Here is a 15058-nt window from a genome sequence, read left to right on the forward strand (position 1 = left end):
ATGCAGACATTTTGCAATTTTCCATCTAATATCAAGGGAATATGTTAAGCCAGTGTCTGCATTATTACAGAAAGAAGAAATTTATGTTGAAACTGCATCAGAATAAGATGACTTCAGACAATATTAAGTTTCTGAAATTACACATTTACAAGATATATTTTCAGTTTTTAAAAAAAGTGTTCAAGTAAAAGATGAACCTAAGCATAATTTTTAATGAGCTAGTAAGATCACTTATAAGTGATATCAGCTGGATAGGTGTAGACAACAGGGAACTGAGCCACTTGGGGAAGCTGCTGAAATGGAAGCAGACTTCCCCAGGTTAAAGGTTTATGGCAGGGGACAGAAGGAGGTAATAGGAACAAGCAGGAGTTTGGGAACCACTCACATCTGGCATCAATTCTAGCTCTAATGTAATACATGAGTGAAGTGGGACAATTTACTGATCACTCTGAACCTGTTTCATCAATAAATTGAGTGTCTAGCTTTCATCCAACACAACAGTTCCTATAGATCTCATCACTACCTTCTATCCTAATAGTTATTGAAAGGTTCACCCAACAGAAACTCACATTTTATGGAAACTTCTGCTAAAAAAAAAAAATTCTGATGGTAAGAAATACAATTTCTCTTTACTGCTCATTACATACGTGATGGTTTATCTTTTTATTTGTATTTTAATATGTTAAAAAGGAGTATTAATTTATGAATACAGCTTTAAAAAATCCAAAGAGCATAGAAAATAAATAATAGAAGAAAAATGCTCCCTCTCACCCAAAACAAACATTAAGCAGTTTCATGGGAAATTTTTCAAGGAGAAAAAAAATGAGTCATAGTCCTGTGTGTACACATATATTTTTATTTATATTAATAATGTTATATAATATACACTATTCTGCATCTTACTTTTTGATATAAAATACCTAGAAAACAACTTTCTTCATCATGACAAACTATGTACATATATTCTCTTCATCTATCTTTGTTAAAAGGCCTTCTTCTGCAAGGCGGAAAAAAGCAATGAACTGAATTCAAACCACATCTCAGACACTTGTTTTTCACATGCGTTAGAAAGACATCTTACCTCCCCAAATCTCAGTTTTCTCATAATAATAATAAAAAAAAAAAGGTAGGCACAAATTACTTGCCTTTTCTTAAGGAAGCTGCAGAGTTGGAGAATATATTTGCAAATCACATACACAAAGGATTAATATCTAGAATATACAAGAATTGTCCAAACTGAACGGTAAACTAAAGAGTCAAATTAGAAAATGGGCAAAATATGGGGCAGCCCGGGTGGCTCAGAAGTTTAGCGCCTCCTTCAGCCCAGGGCGTGACTCTGGGGTCCCAGGATCGAGTCCCATGTCAGGCTCCCTGCATGGAGCCTGCTTCTCTCTCTCTCTCTCTCTCTCTCTCTCTGGGTCTCTCATGAATAAATAAATTAAATCTTAAAAACAATAAAATGGGCAAAATATATAAAAAATATTGTAAATAATAATAAAATGAAATGTTCCTGAGCACCATCCTCCTCCTTTAGGGAAATGCAACTCAAAACCACATTGAATTATCTCCCTAACTTACCAAAATGACTTTAAAAAATTGACAACCCAGAATGCTGGTGAAGGTGCAGGGAAGTTGAATCACTCATGTGTGCTGGTAGAAAGTAGAGCGGTGTTCCCACTCTGGTTAAGTGTGTGCAAGTTTTTTTTTGAAAAGCAGAAACGCAACTACCATATGACCCAACAATTGTACTAATGGGCATTTATCCCAGAGAAAAGAAAGCTATGGTCACACAAAAGCCTATATATGAATGTTTATAGCAGTTTTATTCATAGTAGCCACAAACTGGAAACAACTTTATGTCTTTCAATTGTTAATGATTAAATAAACTTTGGCCCATCCCTACTATAGACCCCTAGTCCACAAAAAGGAACATACTCTTAATACAGCAAACTGGATGATCTCACGGAATTATCCTGAGTGGAAAAAAAAATCAAAGTTTACTTACTCGATGATTCCGTACATAAGGCATTTGTTAAATGACAAAATGATAGAAATAAAGAGAAATGGTCATCAGAGTTTAATGGAGAAGTGACACTTGGAGAAAAGTGGGTGTGGTAGGAAAAGGACGACATGAGCAATGCTCAGGGTGAGGAAACATTCTGCATCTTTACTGTCGGCGTCAGTGTGCTGGGAGGGTATCGTGCAATATGTTACCACTGAGGAAAACAGGGTAAATGCCACATGGGGTCTTGTGCATTATATTTTGCAGCTGCAGGTGACAAAATTATCTCAAAATAAAAAGTCCACTAAAAAATTCCATTCCATTGACATTTGCTCTTCTGACTTTCATAGCATGATGAGAAATCTGTAGTATTCAAATAATTGATCATTTACATATTATGTGTTGGTTTCCTATAGATGATTTCAAGATTTTTTCATCTTTGGTTTTCAGCAATTTTGTTGTGGTGCGTCTAAGTGTGGTTGCTTTGGGTTTATCACCGTCGTGCTGGTCACTCTTCCATGCATCCTCTTCACCGTGCCTATGCACACACACACACACACACACACACACACACACCCATACAGCCCACAGTTTGCCTGCTTATATGTTTTCCTCGGAATCCTCAGGTATCTTATTGTATATTTTGTCTAGTGTTTGTGGAAGCATCAGAATTGTTTTAATGATGAATTCAATGATGTTTTAATGATGAGTTGCATATAAGTTCTGAACTATAAATTCTGAAGTTTGTCCCTTTAATATTTTTATACCACTAGCCATGTCATTAGAATCTTCTTTTTAAAAAAAGATTTTTATTTATTTATTTGATAGAGAGAGAGATAACACAGCAGGGAGAGCAGCAGAGGAGGAGGGAGAAGCGGGCACACTCCCGCTGCACAGGGAGCCCTGTGTGGGGCTTGATCCCAGGACCCTGGGATAACAACCTGAGCTGAAGATAGACGCTTAACCCACTGAGCCACCCAGGTGCCCCTCATTAGGATATTCTAATTAATTTATATAAATTATAAACCTGAAAAAAATTTAAAAAATAAAATAAAATAAATTATAAACCTGTATAATATACAACTAATTAAAATGTTTTATAGAATTAAATATGTTGATTTATATGCTAATATATACATATCAATATATTTATATAAATGCATATAAAATTATATATACAACTACCTAACTAAACCATCAGTCCTTTCTGTACCTATAAAATAAAAGCCTATCACAAGAGTATGTGGAACTAAATTGAATTAGAAACTCTCCTAGTAATCTTTTTTAGTTAATTATGGCACAGTAATAGAAAAGTATTTCAGACTCATTTGCCCTGGGAAATCTTATTTTTTATATCCTACTTTTTGAGACTTTCACAAAACTGAAGATTCCAATAATCTTTCAAAGTCCTTATTAGAATTGCAGAGGGGAACTCTATTTGTTGCTTTTTTTCTCTAAGGCATAGGAACTTCACAGAGTTTTTTTTTTTTTTTTTTTAATTCTCTTGCTGAAAATAAGTAGCATTATCAGATGGCATTTAGGTGATCCCGAGCACCCAGAGAGCAGTAACATTATGGCTCCACTCAAGGTCCCGAAAAGCCTTACTTCCTATCGCTTGCAGCCTGCTCTTCCCTAGGTGCTCTCTGCAGCGTGGCTCTGCACAGTGAGCACATCCATGTGGGCTGTCGTCTGCGCACAGGGTGCAGAGGCTGATTTTGCTTATCAGAGAGGAGGAGCACGGATCACAGACCGCCAACTCTCTGCCCAAAAGCATAAGCGAATCACCCTAATTGATCAAAATCTACTATGGTTTCATGGTTTTTTTTTTTTTGCAGCCTCAAGTGCAGACTTCTTAACATGGCACGGAAGCCCTTCTACGTCCTCACGGCCTCTGAATTCCTCCACTGTCTTCTAATAACTGTATCTTCACCTTGCTTCATTTGCCATATATAGGTTATTCTTTCTATATGAACTTTCTTTACCATCTTCCTCATTTATTTTTTTAATCAATTAATCTAACATACAGTGTATTATTAGTTTCGGAAGTAGAGTTCAGTGATTCATCAGCTGCATCAAGTACCCTCCTTAAATGCCCATCATCATGTTACCCCATCCCCCCACTCACATCCTCTGCACAACCCTCAGTTTGTTCCCCATACTTAGGAGTGTCTTATGGCTTGTCTCCCTTTCTGATTTCATCTGTTTTATTTTTTTCTTCCCTTTTCCTATGTTCATTTGTTTTGTTTCTTAAATTCCACATATGAGTAAAATCATATACTTGTCTTTCTCTGACTTATTTCATTTACCATAATACCCTCAAGTTCCATCCACATCATTGCAAATGGCAAATGGCAAGTCTTCATTCCTTTTAATGGCAATATTCCATTATATATATATAATTATATATATGATATCTTCCATTTCTAAGCTATGCCTCCATATGATCCTTCTGACTAATAACCAATATCATATATCAGTGCAAACTGTATGGCTCTAAATGATGGCTAATATTATTATTGCATCCTTGTTTACTTTGATAGTTAAATCTCCTTGTTTACTTTGATAGTTAAATCTAACCCAACTTTTAAAAATTTTATTTATTTATTCATGAGAGACACAGAAAGAGAGGCAGAGACATAGGCAGAGGGAGAAGCAGGCTACCTATGGGGAGCCCGATGTGGGACTCGATCCCAGGACCCTGGGATCACGACTTGAGCAAAAAGCAGACTCTCAACCACTGAGCCACCCAGGCGTCCCCAACCCAACTTTTCTGTATAGCTAACACAACCAGGCACTATACTAATTTCTGTAAATATGATCTCTTCATTCATTTATTTCACAAATATGTATTGAGTGCTTACTACGTGCTGACAAATTTGTACATTCTGAGGATTTGGTAGAGAAAGCATACCTTATCATCATGAAGCAAACCTTCTCATGAGGGAAATTAATAGCATATAAGCAAATATAAAGTGTAATAGTAGCTAGTAATACATGCAATGGAGAAATAAAAAGCTAAGTAGAGAAATAGTTTTTATTTATTAATGGGGAAAATAGATTGATTAAAATTAAACTAGGGGTGCCTGGGTGGCTTAGTCAGTTAAACATTTGATTCTTGGTTTCAGCTTAGGTCATGATCTCAGGGTCTTGGGATCGAGCCCTGTGTCGGGCTCCATGCTCAGCAGAGATTCTGCTTGTCTCCCTTCCTCTCTCTCTCCCTCTGTCCCTCCCCACCTGCAGTCTGTCTGTCTCTCTCTGACATAAATAAATCTTTAAAAATTAACTAAATCAAATATATGTGTTATTAGAAAGCAACCATGGATGATATAGAAAAGCAGATTATAAGAACATAGATTAGCTATTAGGTGACAGGAGTATGGGTAAGACCCCTGAAGAAGCTGACTAGCTGTAAGTGAGAGGGGATGGTACTCCAGGCGGGAAGACCAGCATTAAGAAAGGGTGATAGCATCTGTACAGCAAAGGAAACAATCAACAAAATAAAAGACAACCTACTAAATGGGAGGAGATATTTGCAAATGATATATCCAATAAGGGGTTAATATCCAAAATATATAAAGGGCTTATACAACTCAACACCCCCTAACCCCACAAATAATGCAACAAAAAATGGGCAGAGGACTTCAACAGACATCTGTTCAAAGAAGACATACAGATAGCCAAGAGACACATGAAAAGATACTCCATATCACTTATCATGAGGAAAATGCCAATGAAAGCCACAATGAGCCATCATCTCCTGCCTGTCAGAATGGCTAAAATAAAAAGCACAAGAAACAACAAGTGTTAGTGAGGACGTGGATAAAAAGGAAGCTTTATGCACTGTGGGTGGGGATGCAGTTGGTGCAGCCATAGTGAAATTTTTCAAAAAATTAAGGATAGAATTACCATGATCCACTAAATACAGTATTGGTTATTTACCCAAAGAATATGAAAACATTAATTCTAAAAGATAGATGTATGCCCATGTACCCCCATTGCAGAATTATTTATAACAGACAAAATATGAAAGTGACCCAAATGGCTAAAGAAGATGTGATAGATAGATAGATAGATAGATAGATAGATAGATAGATAGATAATAGATAGATAGACTGAATATTACTTAGCCATAAAAAAGAATGAGGTCTTGCTATTTTTTTTTTTTTTAGGTCTTGCTATTTGTGACAACATGAATGTCTATAGAGCATAATGCTAAGTGTATTAAGTCAGAGAAAGACAAATACTATATAATATCACTCCTATATGGAACTTAAGAAACAAAACAAATTAACAAAGAAACAAACCAAAAACCAGACTCTTAATTATAGAGAACTGATGGTATCAGAGGGAGGTGAGTAGAAGAAAGGCTGAAATGGTCCAGGGAGTTAAGAGTACATTTATCATGATGAGTACTGTACTGCACTGAGTAATGTAAAGAACTGTTGAATGGCTGTATTGTAATCTGAAAGTGATATAACACCGTATGCTAATGGAATTTACAAAATAAGTAAACATATAAAAGGAGAAAAAAGGTGTAGCACTATAGCGCCAGGCTGAGAGGTGGGACCCCATGCGCAATCATATTACGGAAACATCATTCATGAGATGAATGCAGCACCTTTGCAGATGTACAATGTACAATCGTACGATGTGAACATTTTGTGGGATTGTATGGCTTAGTTTTCGTGACAGGTTTTGTAGCCAGTTTTTGCCCTAAAATGAACATCTCAGTTGCTGGACATCGAAACTTGTGTCTGAAAAATTGCTGCTATTTTTTTTTCCTCTCTATAAAGCCTCACTTCAACCTGAAGGATATTGATCCTATTTCATTTTTACATGTCAGAATGGAGCTCAGGTACTTCACTTGGGACTCTCTATCGCCATAAGAATTTAATTGATTGTCCGTTGCTCTTTGAATATACACTACTTTATAAACATATCTAGATAAGAAATGTATCTCCAGCCTTATCTCCTCGAAGCTAGATGGAATACTGCTATCATTTAGAATGCATAAAATGCACACTGTTTCTTGTTCACTCCAACCTTATGTATCATTATTCAGATTTAACTAATGAGAAAACAGGCTTAGAGAAAAGAATAACAGTCATGATTATAGGAAATAATAGCTACTGTTTATTGAATAATTAGTATGTATTATCCACTCTTCCAAGTACTTCACAAATACTATCCCATTAAATGCTTACCATGGTCATATTAGCCCAAAACATTATTATATCTATTTTATTGAAAAAGGTGCTGAACATGTAACTTGCCCGGGAACATAGAGCCAGCAACAGATCCAAGCCTATATTGCTCCAAGGGCCATTCCTTGTTTAGGACAACGTGGTACCTTCCTGACGCTGAAGAGAAGAAAGAGATGAGGAACAGGATTGCATCTGTCTCTCCCATATAAAGGAACATTTCTGCATCTTTAATATTAATGTTAAATCTTCAAAGTCATCAGTAAAAAGTGTGGAGAGCTAACTGGCCCACACGGCCATGCCCCAGTTTCATGGATTTATCACATTCTTGTAATCTTGTTCTGAGTTTCGCTCTCATGACGTATTGTCTAGGAGATTCTGTTCTCTGAAATTCTCTCTCTTGCTTTCTTTCTCTCATTTTTTTCTTATCTATGACCTAAACCTTTTGATTCAGAGAGCATACATATGAGAGATGAAAGGATAAAACTAAAATTTATTCGAGAATAGAGGGTAACAAGAGACCAGTAGTGACACAGAGAGGTTTATCCAGCTTATATAGTATGTGAACTCATGAACAGCTTTTAACCTAGTTACCATTTGTCCTCTACATGGTATATAATCACTCTACCTTAAAAAAGAAAAAAAAAAAACAAAAAACTAGGTGGTCCTCTGTTAGATGAATTAAAAAAAAAAAAAAGGGGGTGAATAATTTATTTATCTAAACCCACAACCAAACTTTTTAGCCAGGGGATAGCTTGTATCCAGGGTAATTTTAACCACAGATGATTTTATCTTTCAATCATTTTCCTTTTTCCTTCAATCCATTTTGTTATTTTCATCTACATGTTATTAGATTTAAATTCAATAAATGTTAATCTACCCTTTATCTTATACTTTGTAAGAAAACCACCCTGGATTATAATTGCATTATTCAATAAAGCAGCCGGTATTTAAGAAGTCTTCTTAGGAGTATGTAATAGATATCTGAATAAGTGAAACAAGGAAGGGGTGAGTGGAGGCAAGAGTGCACTGAGAGCTGACTGCACTGGTGGCAGCCTGGCAGTCTGGGTGCTGAGGAAGCCCTGGCTGCTGGGTGGAAGCTCCTTCCTGACGTCTGCACCCCATCCGCGCCCCTGGGCCACTGCTCTGTCCAGGAGCCAGCCTGGTGGTGCAGGCTTCCTGTGTGATCCTTCTAAATGCTTCCTGTCTGCCATCACCTGAGCTTGCTCCTGGTGTGAGCAGCCTCACCCTCTGCCCGAGATCATTTGCTTCCAGACCTGCTGTTTTCCTGCTTGTCAAGGAGACCAACATTACTGCGCTTGCATAAAATGAATAATCAGCACTATGAGGAGCCATTTTTTGCCCCTAAAATGAGTTTATTACGGGTTTATTTTTCATTGCCTATCAAACAGATGTTGCTTGCTCTCGGAGGAATTTTCTGCACTTCCCAGTCACTCTTGCTGGGTGGCTTGCCAGCTGCTCGAGCGCTCTGCAGAGCTGCTCATGAATGCCGGGGAGGTGAGTGGATCTGCCTCAGCAACAGGAAAGGAAATCAAAGTGTTGCTGAGCACGGTGGGACAGGGGGTGGCTGCTTTTTTTTTTTTTTTTCAAAACGGAAAAATGCAAACAAGCATAGAACAGATGCAGACAAGTTCCAACTGCTGTGGAAGCAGCTTGATGCGGTAGAAAGCGCATCAAATTTGGAACCACACCGACCTGGGTTGAAATCCCAAATGTGCCACTTGCAGTCTCTGTGAGTTGAACTCTGCTTCTTCTTTATTGATTTTAACACCCAGATTAGGGACTAAGAATGTTCCCGGTATATAGTAGATTATCATTAAGTATTAGCTTATCTGCTATTTTCTTATCCAATGTTAAGCTGAATGATGACACCAAGCCATTTTAACCAGCCTGTTTGTTAATAATACATCCCAGACATAATATTCCCTCTCTATATACCCATCTCTCTCTCTCTCTACCTACCTATCAATTTATCCATCCATCTACAAAATCGCCTTATAGTTTTTAATAGCTACCATTTATGAATCACCAAAATGAATACTAATTAATGAACATATAAAAATCATTTCATTTTTCTTATTTGTGTAAACATTGTCACGGTAAGCATTTTCACACACACACATACGCACACTCACGCATCTTGGTGCACTGGTCTGACAGTTACTTTAGAAGGAATGTCTACAACAGGGTTTGCTGCGTCCAATGTTTACATCTTTATACTTTATTTCATATAACTAGATTCTTCTTTGCTAAAAGAGGTATCAGAATTTTCACCAATTCTGAGAACTATTTTCTCACAAACTAATAAGCATAGGGCCTTAATGAACTGTTTACGTATTCCCCTTTGCATTATTTTGTTAAGTACAAGAATGAATATCCTCCGTATATCTGTCTTCTCTCCTTTGCAAACAGCATTTGGGATTATGGATACAGCATCTTTTACTGTTTTGTTTTGTTTTGCTTTGTTTTGCTTTTTTTGTGATGAGGGGTGAGGTACTTCCAAAACCAGGTTGCAAAGACAACCTAATAGCTGTGGCCGAGAAAGTTAGTGTTCACCAAAAATCTGTATGAAACTATAGTTCTTCACTTCCCTTGCAACTGCATAGACTTAAAGGTTTTGTTTTTATTATAAAAAGATGCACACAAACAAGAGTAGAGAAAATATGTCAGTGCAGTATAAAGATTAATAAAATAAATACCTGGGACGCCTGGGTGGCTCAGTGGTTGAGCGTCTGCCTTTGGCCCAGGGCATGATCCTAGAGTCCTGGGATCGAGTCCCGCATCGGGCTCCCTGCAGGGAGCCTGCTTCTCCTCTCTCTGTCTGTGTCTCTGCCTTTCTCTCTGTGTGTCTCATGAATAAATAAATAAAATCTTTAAATAAATAAATAAATAAAAATAAAATAAATACCCTTATATAAAAAATTCATATTAAGACAATTTTACTGAAATAATTGCAAGAAAAAATTGTGTAAAAATATATCATTGATGCATTTTCCAGCTTTGCCGAGGTATATCTGACAAGTCAAATTGTACCTATTAAGGGTATACAATGCGATGATTTGACTTACGGTGAGAAATAAACACATTGTGTTCAGCCACTGAGATATGCAACAGCTAGAATTAATCAACTCTATTAAAAACAGTGTCAATGTGAAGCTGCTGAAATAATGACTCAGTGATGATAATGAGAATTAATTTTGGCTTAACCAAAGGCAGAATGATGATGTGTATCCATCTATATATCTATATATCTATATATATCTATATATCTATCTATCTATATATATATATATGTTATGTGTCCCAGTGTCACAGTGAATCCATATTTATACAATCCTATTTATAGATATTGCCATGACATTACATAATCTTTTATATCCCCTTGGATTTCCTACTCACTAAATTATTTATAAACTCAAAAACCTTCTCTAGATGCCTGCTCTAAAAGTCAAGCTATTTAAAAAATACTTTATAGACAAAACCAAGCCAAAACAAGCAAACAAATAAATAAAATAGAAGGACTTTGGAATCACAAAGGACCAGCTTCAAATCCTGAAGCGGTTCTCACGACCTATGAGTCCTCTGATGAGCCACTCAACTTTCTCAAGGTCCCCTCTGGCTCATCTGTAAGTGGAGAACAGGCACTGCTCTCTTCGATCTTTCTAGGAGTTAACTGAGCTACTGAATATAAAGCCTAAAACTATGTCTTATATAATGGTTAGTGCTCAGCATGAGAAGGGCCCCTCCTTTTCTGTGTACCTCATTTTACTATGGTGCCTACTTCAATTTCACATGATTTGGTCAATTTTGATAGGAAAATAAAGGCATTTATCCTGTTATAAAAGTCAAAACATTGTATAGTTTTCTATCCTTTTTAGGGATCTATGTTCAGGCCACAGAGTTCCCAAATGTGATTGATCAATTATTTATTTATTTGATTGATTATTTATTTATTTGATTATTTATTTTAGTTTTTAGGTTGGTTGGCATCTAGTCAGGAGACCCGAGTTTCAGCTCTAGTTCACAGTTACCAGCTAAATGAGTTCGTAAAGGCTGCTTATATCTGCAAAATGGGACAATGATAACTAATGGCAACGTTGCTGAGAATGTCACATAAGACCATGTGTGGTAATTTAATTCTGGCACTAGAAATAAAGGGCACAATGGCACGTTCAAAATGCTACTTATCCAAGTGTATTTCCTTTCACAGCCTGGTTTATCATTCTGTCATTTTCTGTGTTAAGCTTCGTTGTAGAGAAACATAAAGGCCTTGTGGTGTTTGTTTGCTTGTTTTTATTTTCTTATAATTTGTGTTTTCAAAAATTTATTTATTTATTTATTTATTTATTTATTTATTTACTTATTTGTTTATTTTGATTGAAGTTTGATTTGGCAACATACAGTGTAACACCCAGTGCTCATCCCATCAAGTCCCCTCTTCAGTGTCCGTCACCCAGTCACCCCATCTCCCCACCCACCTCCCCTTCCACTACCCCTTGTTTGTTTCCCAGCGTCAAGAATCTCTCATGGTTTGTCTCCCTATAATTTTCCCACTCAGTTTCCCTCCTTTCCCCTATAGTCCCGTTCACTTTTTCTTATATTCCCCGTATGAGTGAAACCATATGATGATTGTCCTTCTCCGACTGACTTAACTTCACTCAGCATCATACCCTCCAGTTCCACCCACGTCAAAGCAAACGGTGAATATATTCATCTCTTCTATTGGCTGAGTAACATTCCATTGTATATAAATTTATTTCGAATAGAGTATTTCTCTAGAGTAGATCATTAGCTTTCCCTGGTTTGCAAATACCAAACTATCCTCCAAACAGAATTAATATTCAATTTTAGCTATTTACTATTAACTTGAAAATTTTTTGTGCACAATACTTTTTTTATTACTGTTTTCAGTTATAAATACAATTCATGGTCACTGGAGAACGAAAGAGATTATGCCATATAAAGGAGAAAACACAAAATCCATAATCTAATCTCATTGTCATGTTTTTGTTTCCAATATTTATTTTATATGGGAACACATACACATACACACATGTGTGTCTTACACTCTGAAATACTATCAACATTGTTCTGCATTCTGTATTTTTTTTAATTTTTTTTTAATTTTTATTTATTTATCATAGTCACAGAGAGAGAAAGAGAGAGAGGCAGAGACATAGGCAGAGGGAGAAGCAGGCTCCATGCACCGGAAGCCCTGCATTCTGTATTATATTATTACAAATACGGCAATGTGTACACAAATCTTTCTCAACTTCAGTAGCTGTCAGAGTTATGGCCAGAGTTTCCTCACCAACAGCCAGGAGCACAGTGGAAGGGAGGTTCATTAGAAACTCGGAGAAATTAAGAGCGTACAGTGAAGAGGTCTGAGACTCATACATCATTTTCTCCTCCTCCAAGTGTTCTGTTGGAAGTCAACTCTCAAAATGCTTATCCCAGCGAGAGACAATCTCTCCAATCCTGTCACGGGGCCTCCCTGCAGTAGAGCCCAAGGTGGTGACTTGACTGTCATTCTGACATCAATTCACTCTTAGATCAAGGGAAAACCACCTATTGTACCTTCATTGCCCTATAGGAAAAGGAAGCTTCTCCATGGAACAAAGGTTAGAAAATCCCCAAGACAAGAGAGATTAAGCCGTTATAGTCAAGGAAGTAATTAGTGTCTTCATTTTTCTTAAAGTTCATATAATTTAATGTGGACATTGAATATAAAATATCGAATATTAAAAAAGAGCAGAGGAATGGTAACATGCACAACTGTTCAGGTGTCACTTTACTGTAGTAATTGAGCTAAAAAGTAAAAGAAATCTTCATCCTGTACAGCTCACAACATTCTTCAGCGTATCAATTTATGAAAACAAAAAAGAATCTGGCTATAATCCCTAATTATGGTATTAATAATAATAATTTATTAATAAACTTCACACTTACTATTCATCCAGCCACATTATTAGCACTTTACATGTGTTTGTTACTCGATCCTCACAGGTACTCTGTGAGGTAAAGATTGTTATAATCGACTTTTATTTTTAAAATATGGCAAGAGGTAAAATTTTGTAGTCTGAATTTGAAAACAGGCAATACAGTTTCAGGATCTGAATCAGTTTTCCTGGAGCAACTTCTGTGTCATACTTCTCTTAAATACTACTTAGTCTCTTTCTAGATATGGGACTGATTAACCTAATCACTTTTGTCCTTAATTTCCTCATTCTTCAATACTACAGCAGTTAGCATTAAAGCAAGTAACAGGTAAAATGCTCAGTACAGGGGGCAGCCAGGGTGGCTCAGCAGTTTAGCGCCACCTTTGGCCCAGGGCCTGATCCTGGAGACCCAGGATCAAGTCCCATGTCAGGCTCCCTGCATGGAGCCTGCTTCTTCCTCTACCTGTGTCTCTCTCCATCTCTCATGAATAAATAAATAAAATCTTTATTTAAAAAAACACTCTTTAGATTTCCCTGAACAAATAAAACATTTCATAAATGATAATTTTGATAGTATTATTTTTATTATTGTTATTGTGATAAGATAGTTTGAAAAAGATATGACCAATGAGTAACCAATGAGTAAACTTCAGTAGGAGGATTTGGGGCCTGACAAGTAGTCTTGGCAATTATAAAACTGGTAAGTAGTGAACTAAAGAATGCCTATGTCTTTCTAGATAAAGTTGCCAGTAGTTGCAGAATGTATACATAGAGAGGTCAAGTACTATTGGGACGGATTTTTACGTGTGTTGGCTTTGGATGGAGTAACCTCTACAAAAGGAGGTCATGTCTCAGTCTGAGAAGTCCTTGTGGTTTAGGGATCCAGCTGGTGCTCTGAAGGAGGCCAACATTTTGCTGGTGTTCCTATATTGGTGAAAATGAATACCCAGAGTGCAGTAAATGTGATGTAGCATGTGGATAAAGCAAAGAAAGAAAGAATGAATAAATGATCTTGTCTCCTCCAGGTATACACAGATTTGAAAAGTTACTAAGCAGTAAAAATCACAACATTAAAGATAACACAGAATTTCTATCCTCACCAACTTCCTGCCACCACATTAAGTAAATGTGATAACATCTGTTTTCCATGCAGGTAGCTAGCACTTCCCATGTAGGGCAATTGGATCCCTACCAGGTGAACAATTCAGCTGCCTGATATCTCTTTTTAAGTGCATCTTTATTCAAATCCTGGTGATATGTAGAAATAAATTTGCTTACTTTCCATTCCCGACAAGCAAGATTTCTTTCTTTTCTCTCTCTCTCTCTTTTTTCTGAGATCTACTATGAGTTAACAAGTATGTAGTATTTTCCCTAAATCCTGTGTTCATTGATTTTTTTTTTCTCTTAGACACAGGAAAAAAATACCTTACTGAAAATTTTCTGGCCCAGAGAAATTCATAAAATATCTTTAGTATAATTACAGATTACATGTTATATGTCACAAGTGCATAATCGCATTGAAAATCTACTATGGGGATGTGGGTGGCTTAGTCAGTTAAGCTTCTGACCCTTGATTTCAGCTCAGGTCATGGTCTCAGGGTCATGACATCGAACCCCCTGTTGGACTCTGGGCTGGTTGTCGAGTCTGCTTAAGATTCTCTCTCTCCCTCTCCCTCTGCCCACCCCCCCACCCTGAGCTCTCTTTCTTTATCTCAAAAAAGTACTACATGCCTAGTGTTATGCTCCAAAATTCATATATATAATGACATAGTGTTCATAGGTTGATGTTATCCCTCATAGAAATAAGGTATGAAGTAGCTTGTCCAGTGTAACACTGCTGATTTCTCACTGTTCTTTTATCTCAGCTTATTTGCTATTCAACATACTTACCAGTA

General features: G+C 36.8%; 1 long non-coding RNA gene across 1 annotated transcript in view; it reads left to right on the forward strand.

Moving 5' to 3' along the window:
* The first annotated feature begins 8244 nt into the window (after positions 1–8244).
* The window catches only part of LOC144304788 (uncharacterized), a 138350-nt gene continuing 131536 nt past the window's right edge, over positions 8245–15058 (forward strand). The window contains exon 1 of the long non-coding RNA XR_013371758.1: positions 8245–8721. This is a non-coding gene — a long non-coding RNA (uncharacterized LOC144304788). The remainder of the gene's footprint in view (positions 8722–15058) is intronic.

The sequence above is a fragment of the Canis aureus genome, chromosome 3 (assembly GCF_053574225.1).
Source record: "Canis aureus isolate CA01 chromosome 3, VMU_Caureus_v.1.0, whole genome shotgun sequence".
NCBI lineage: Eukaryota > Metazoa > Chordata > Mammalia > Carnivora > Canidae > Canis > Canis aureus.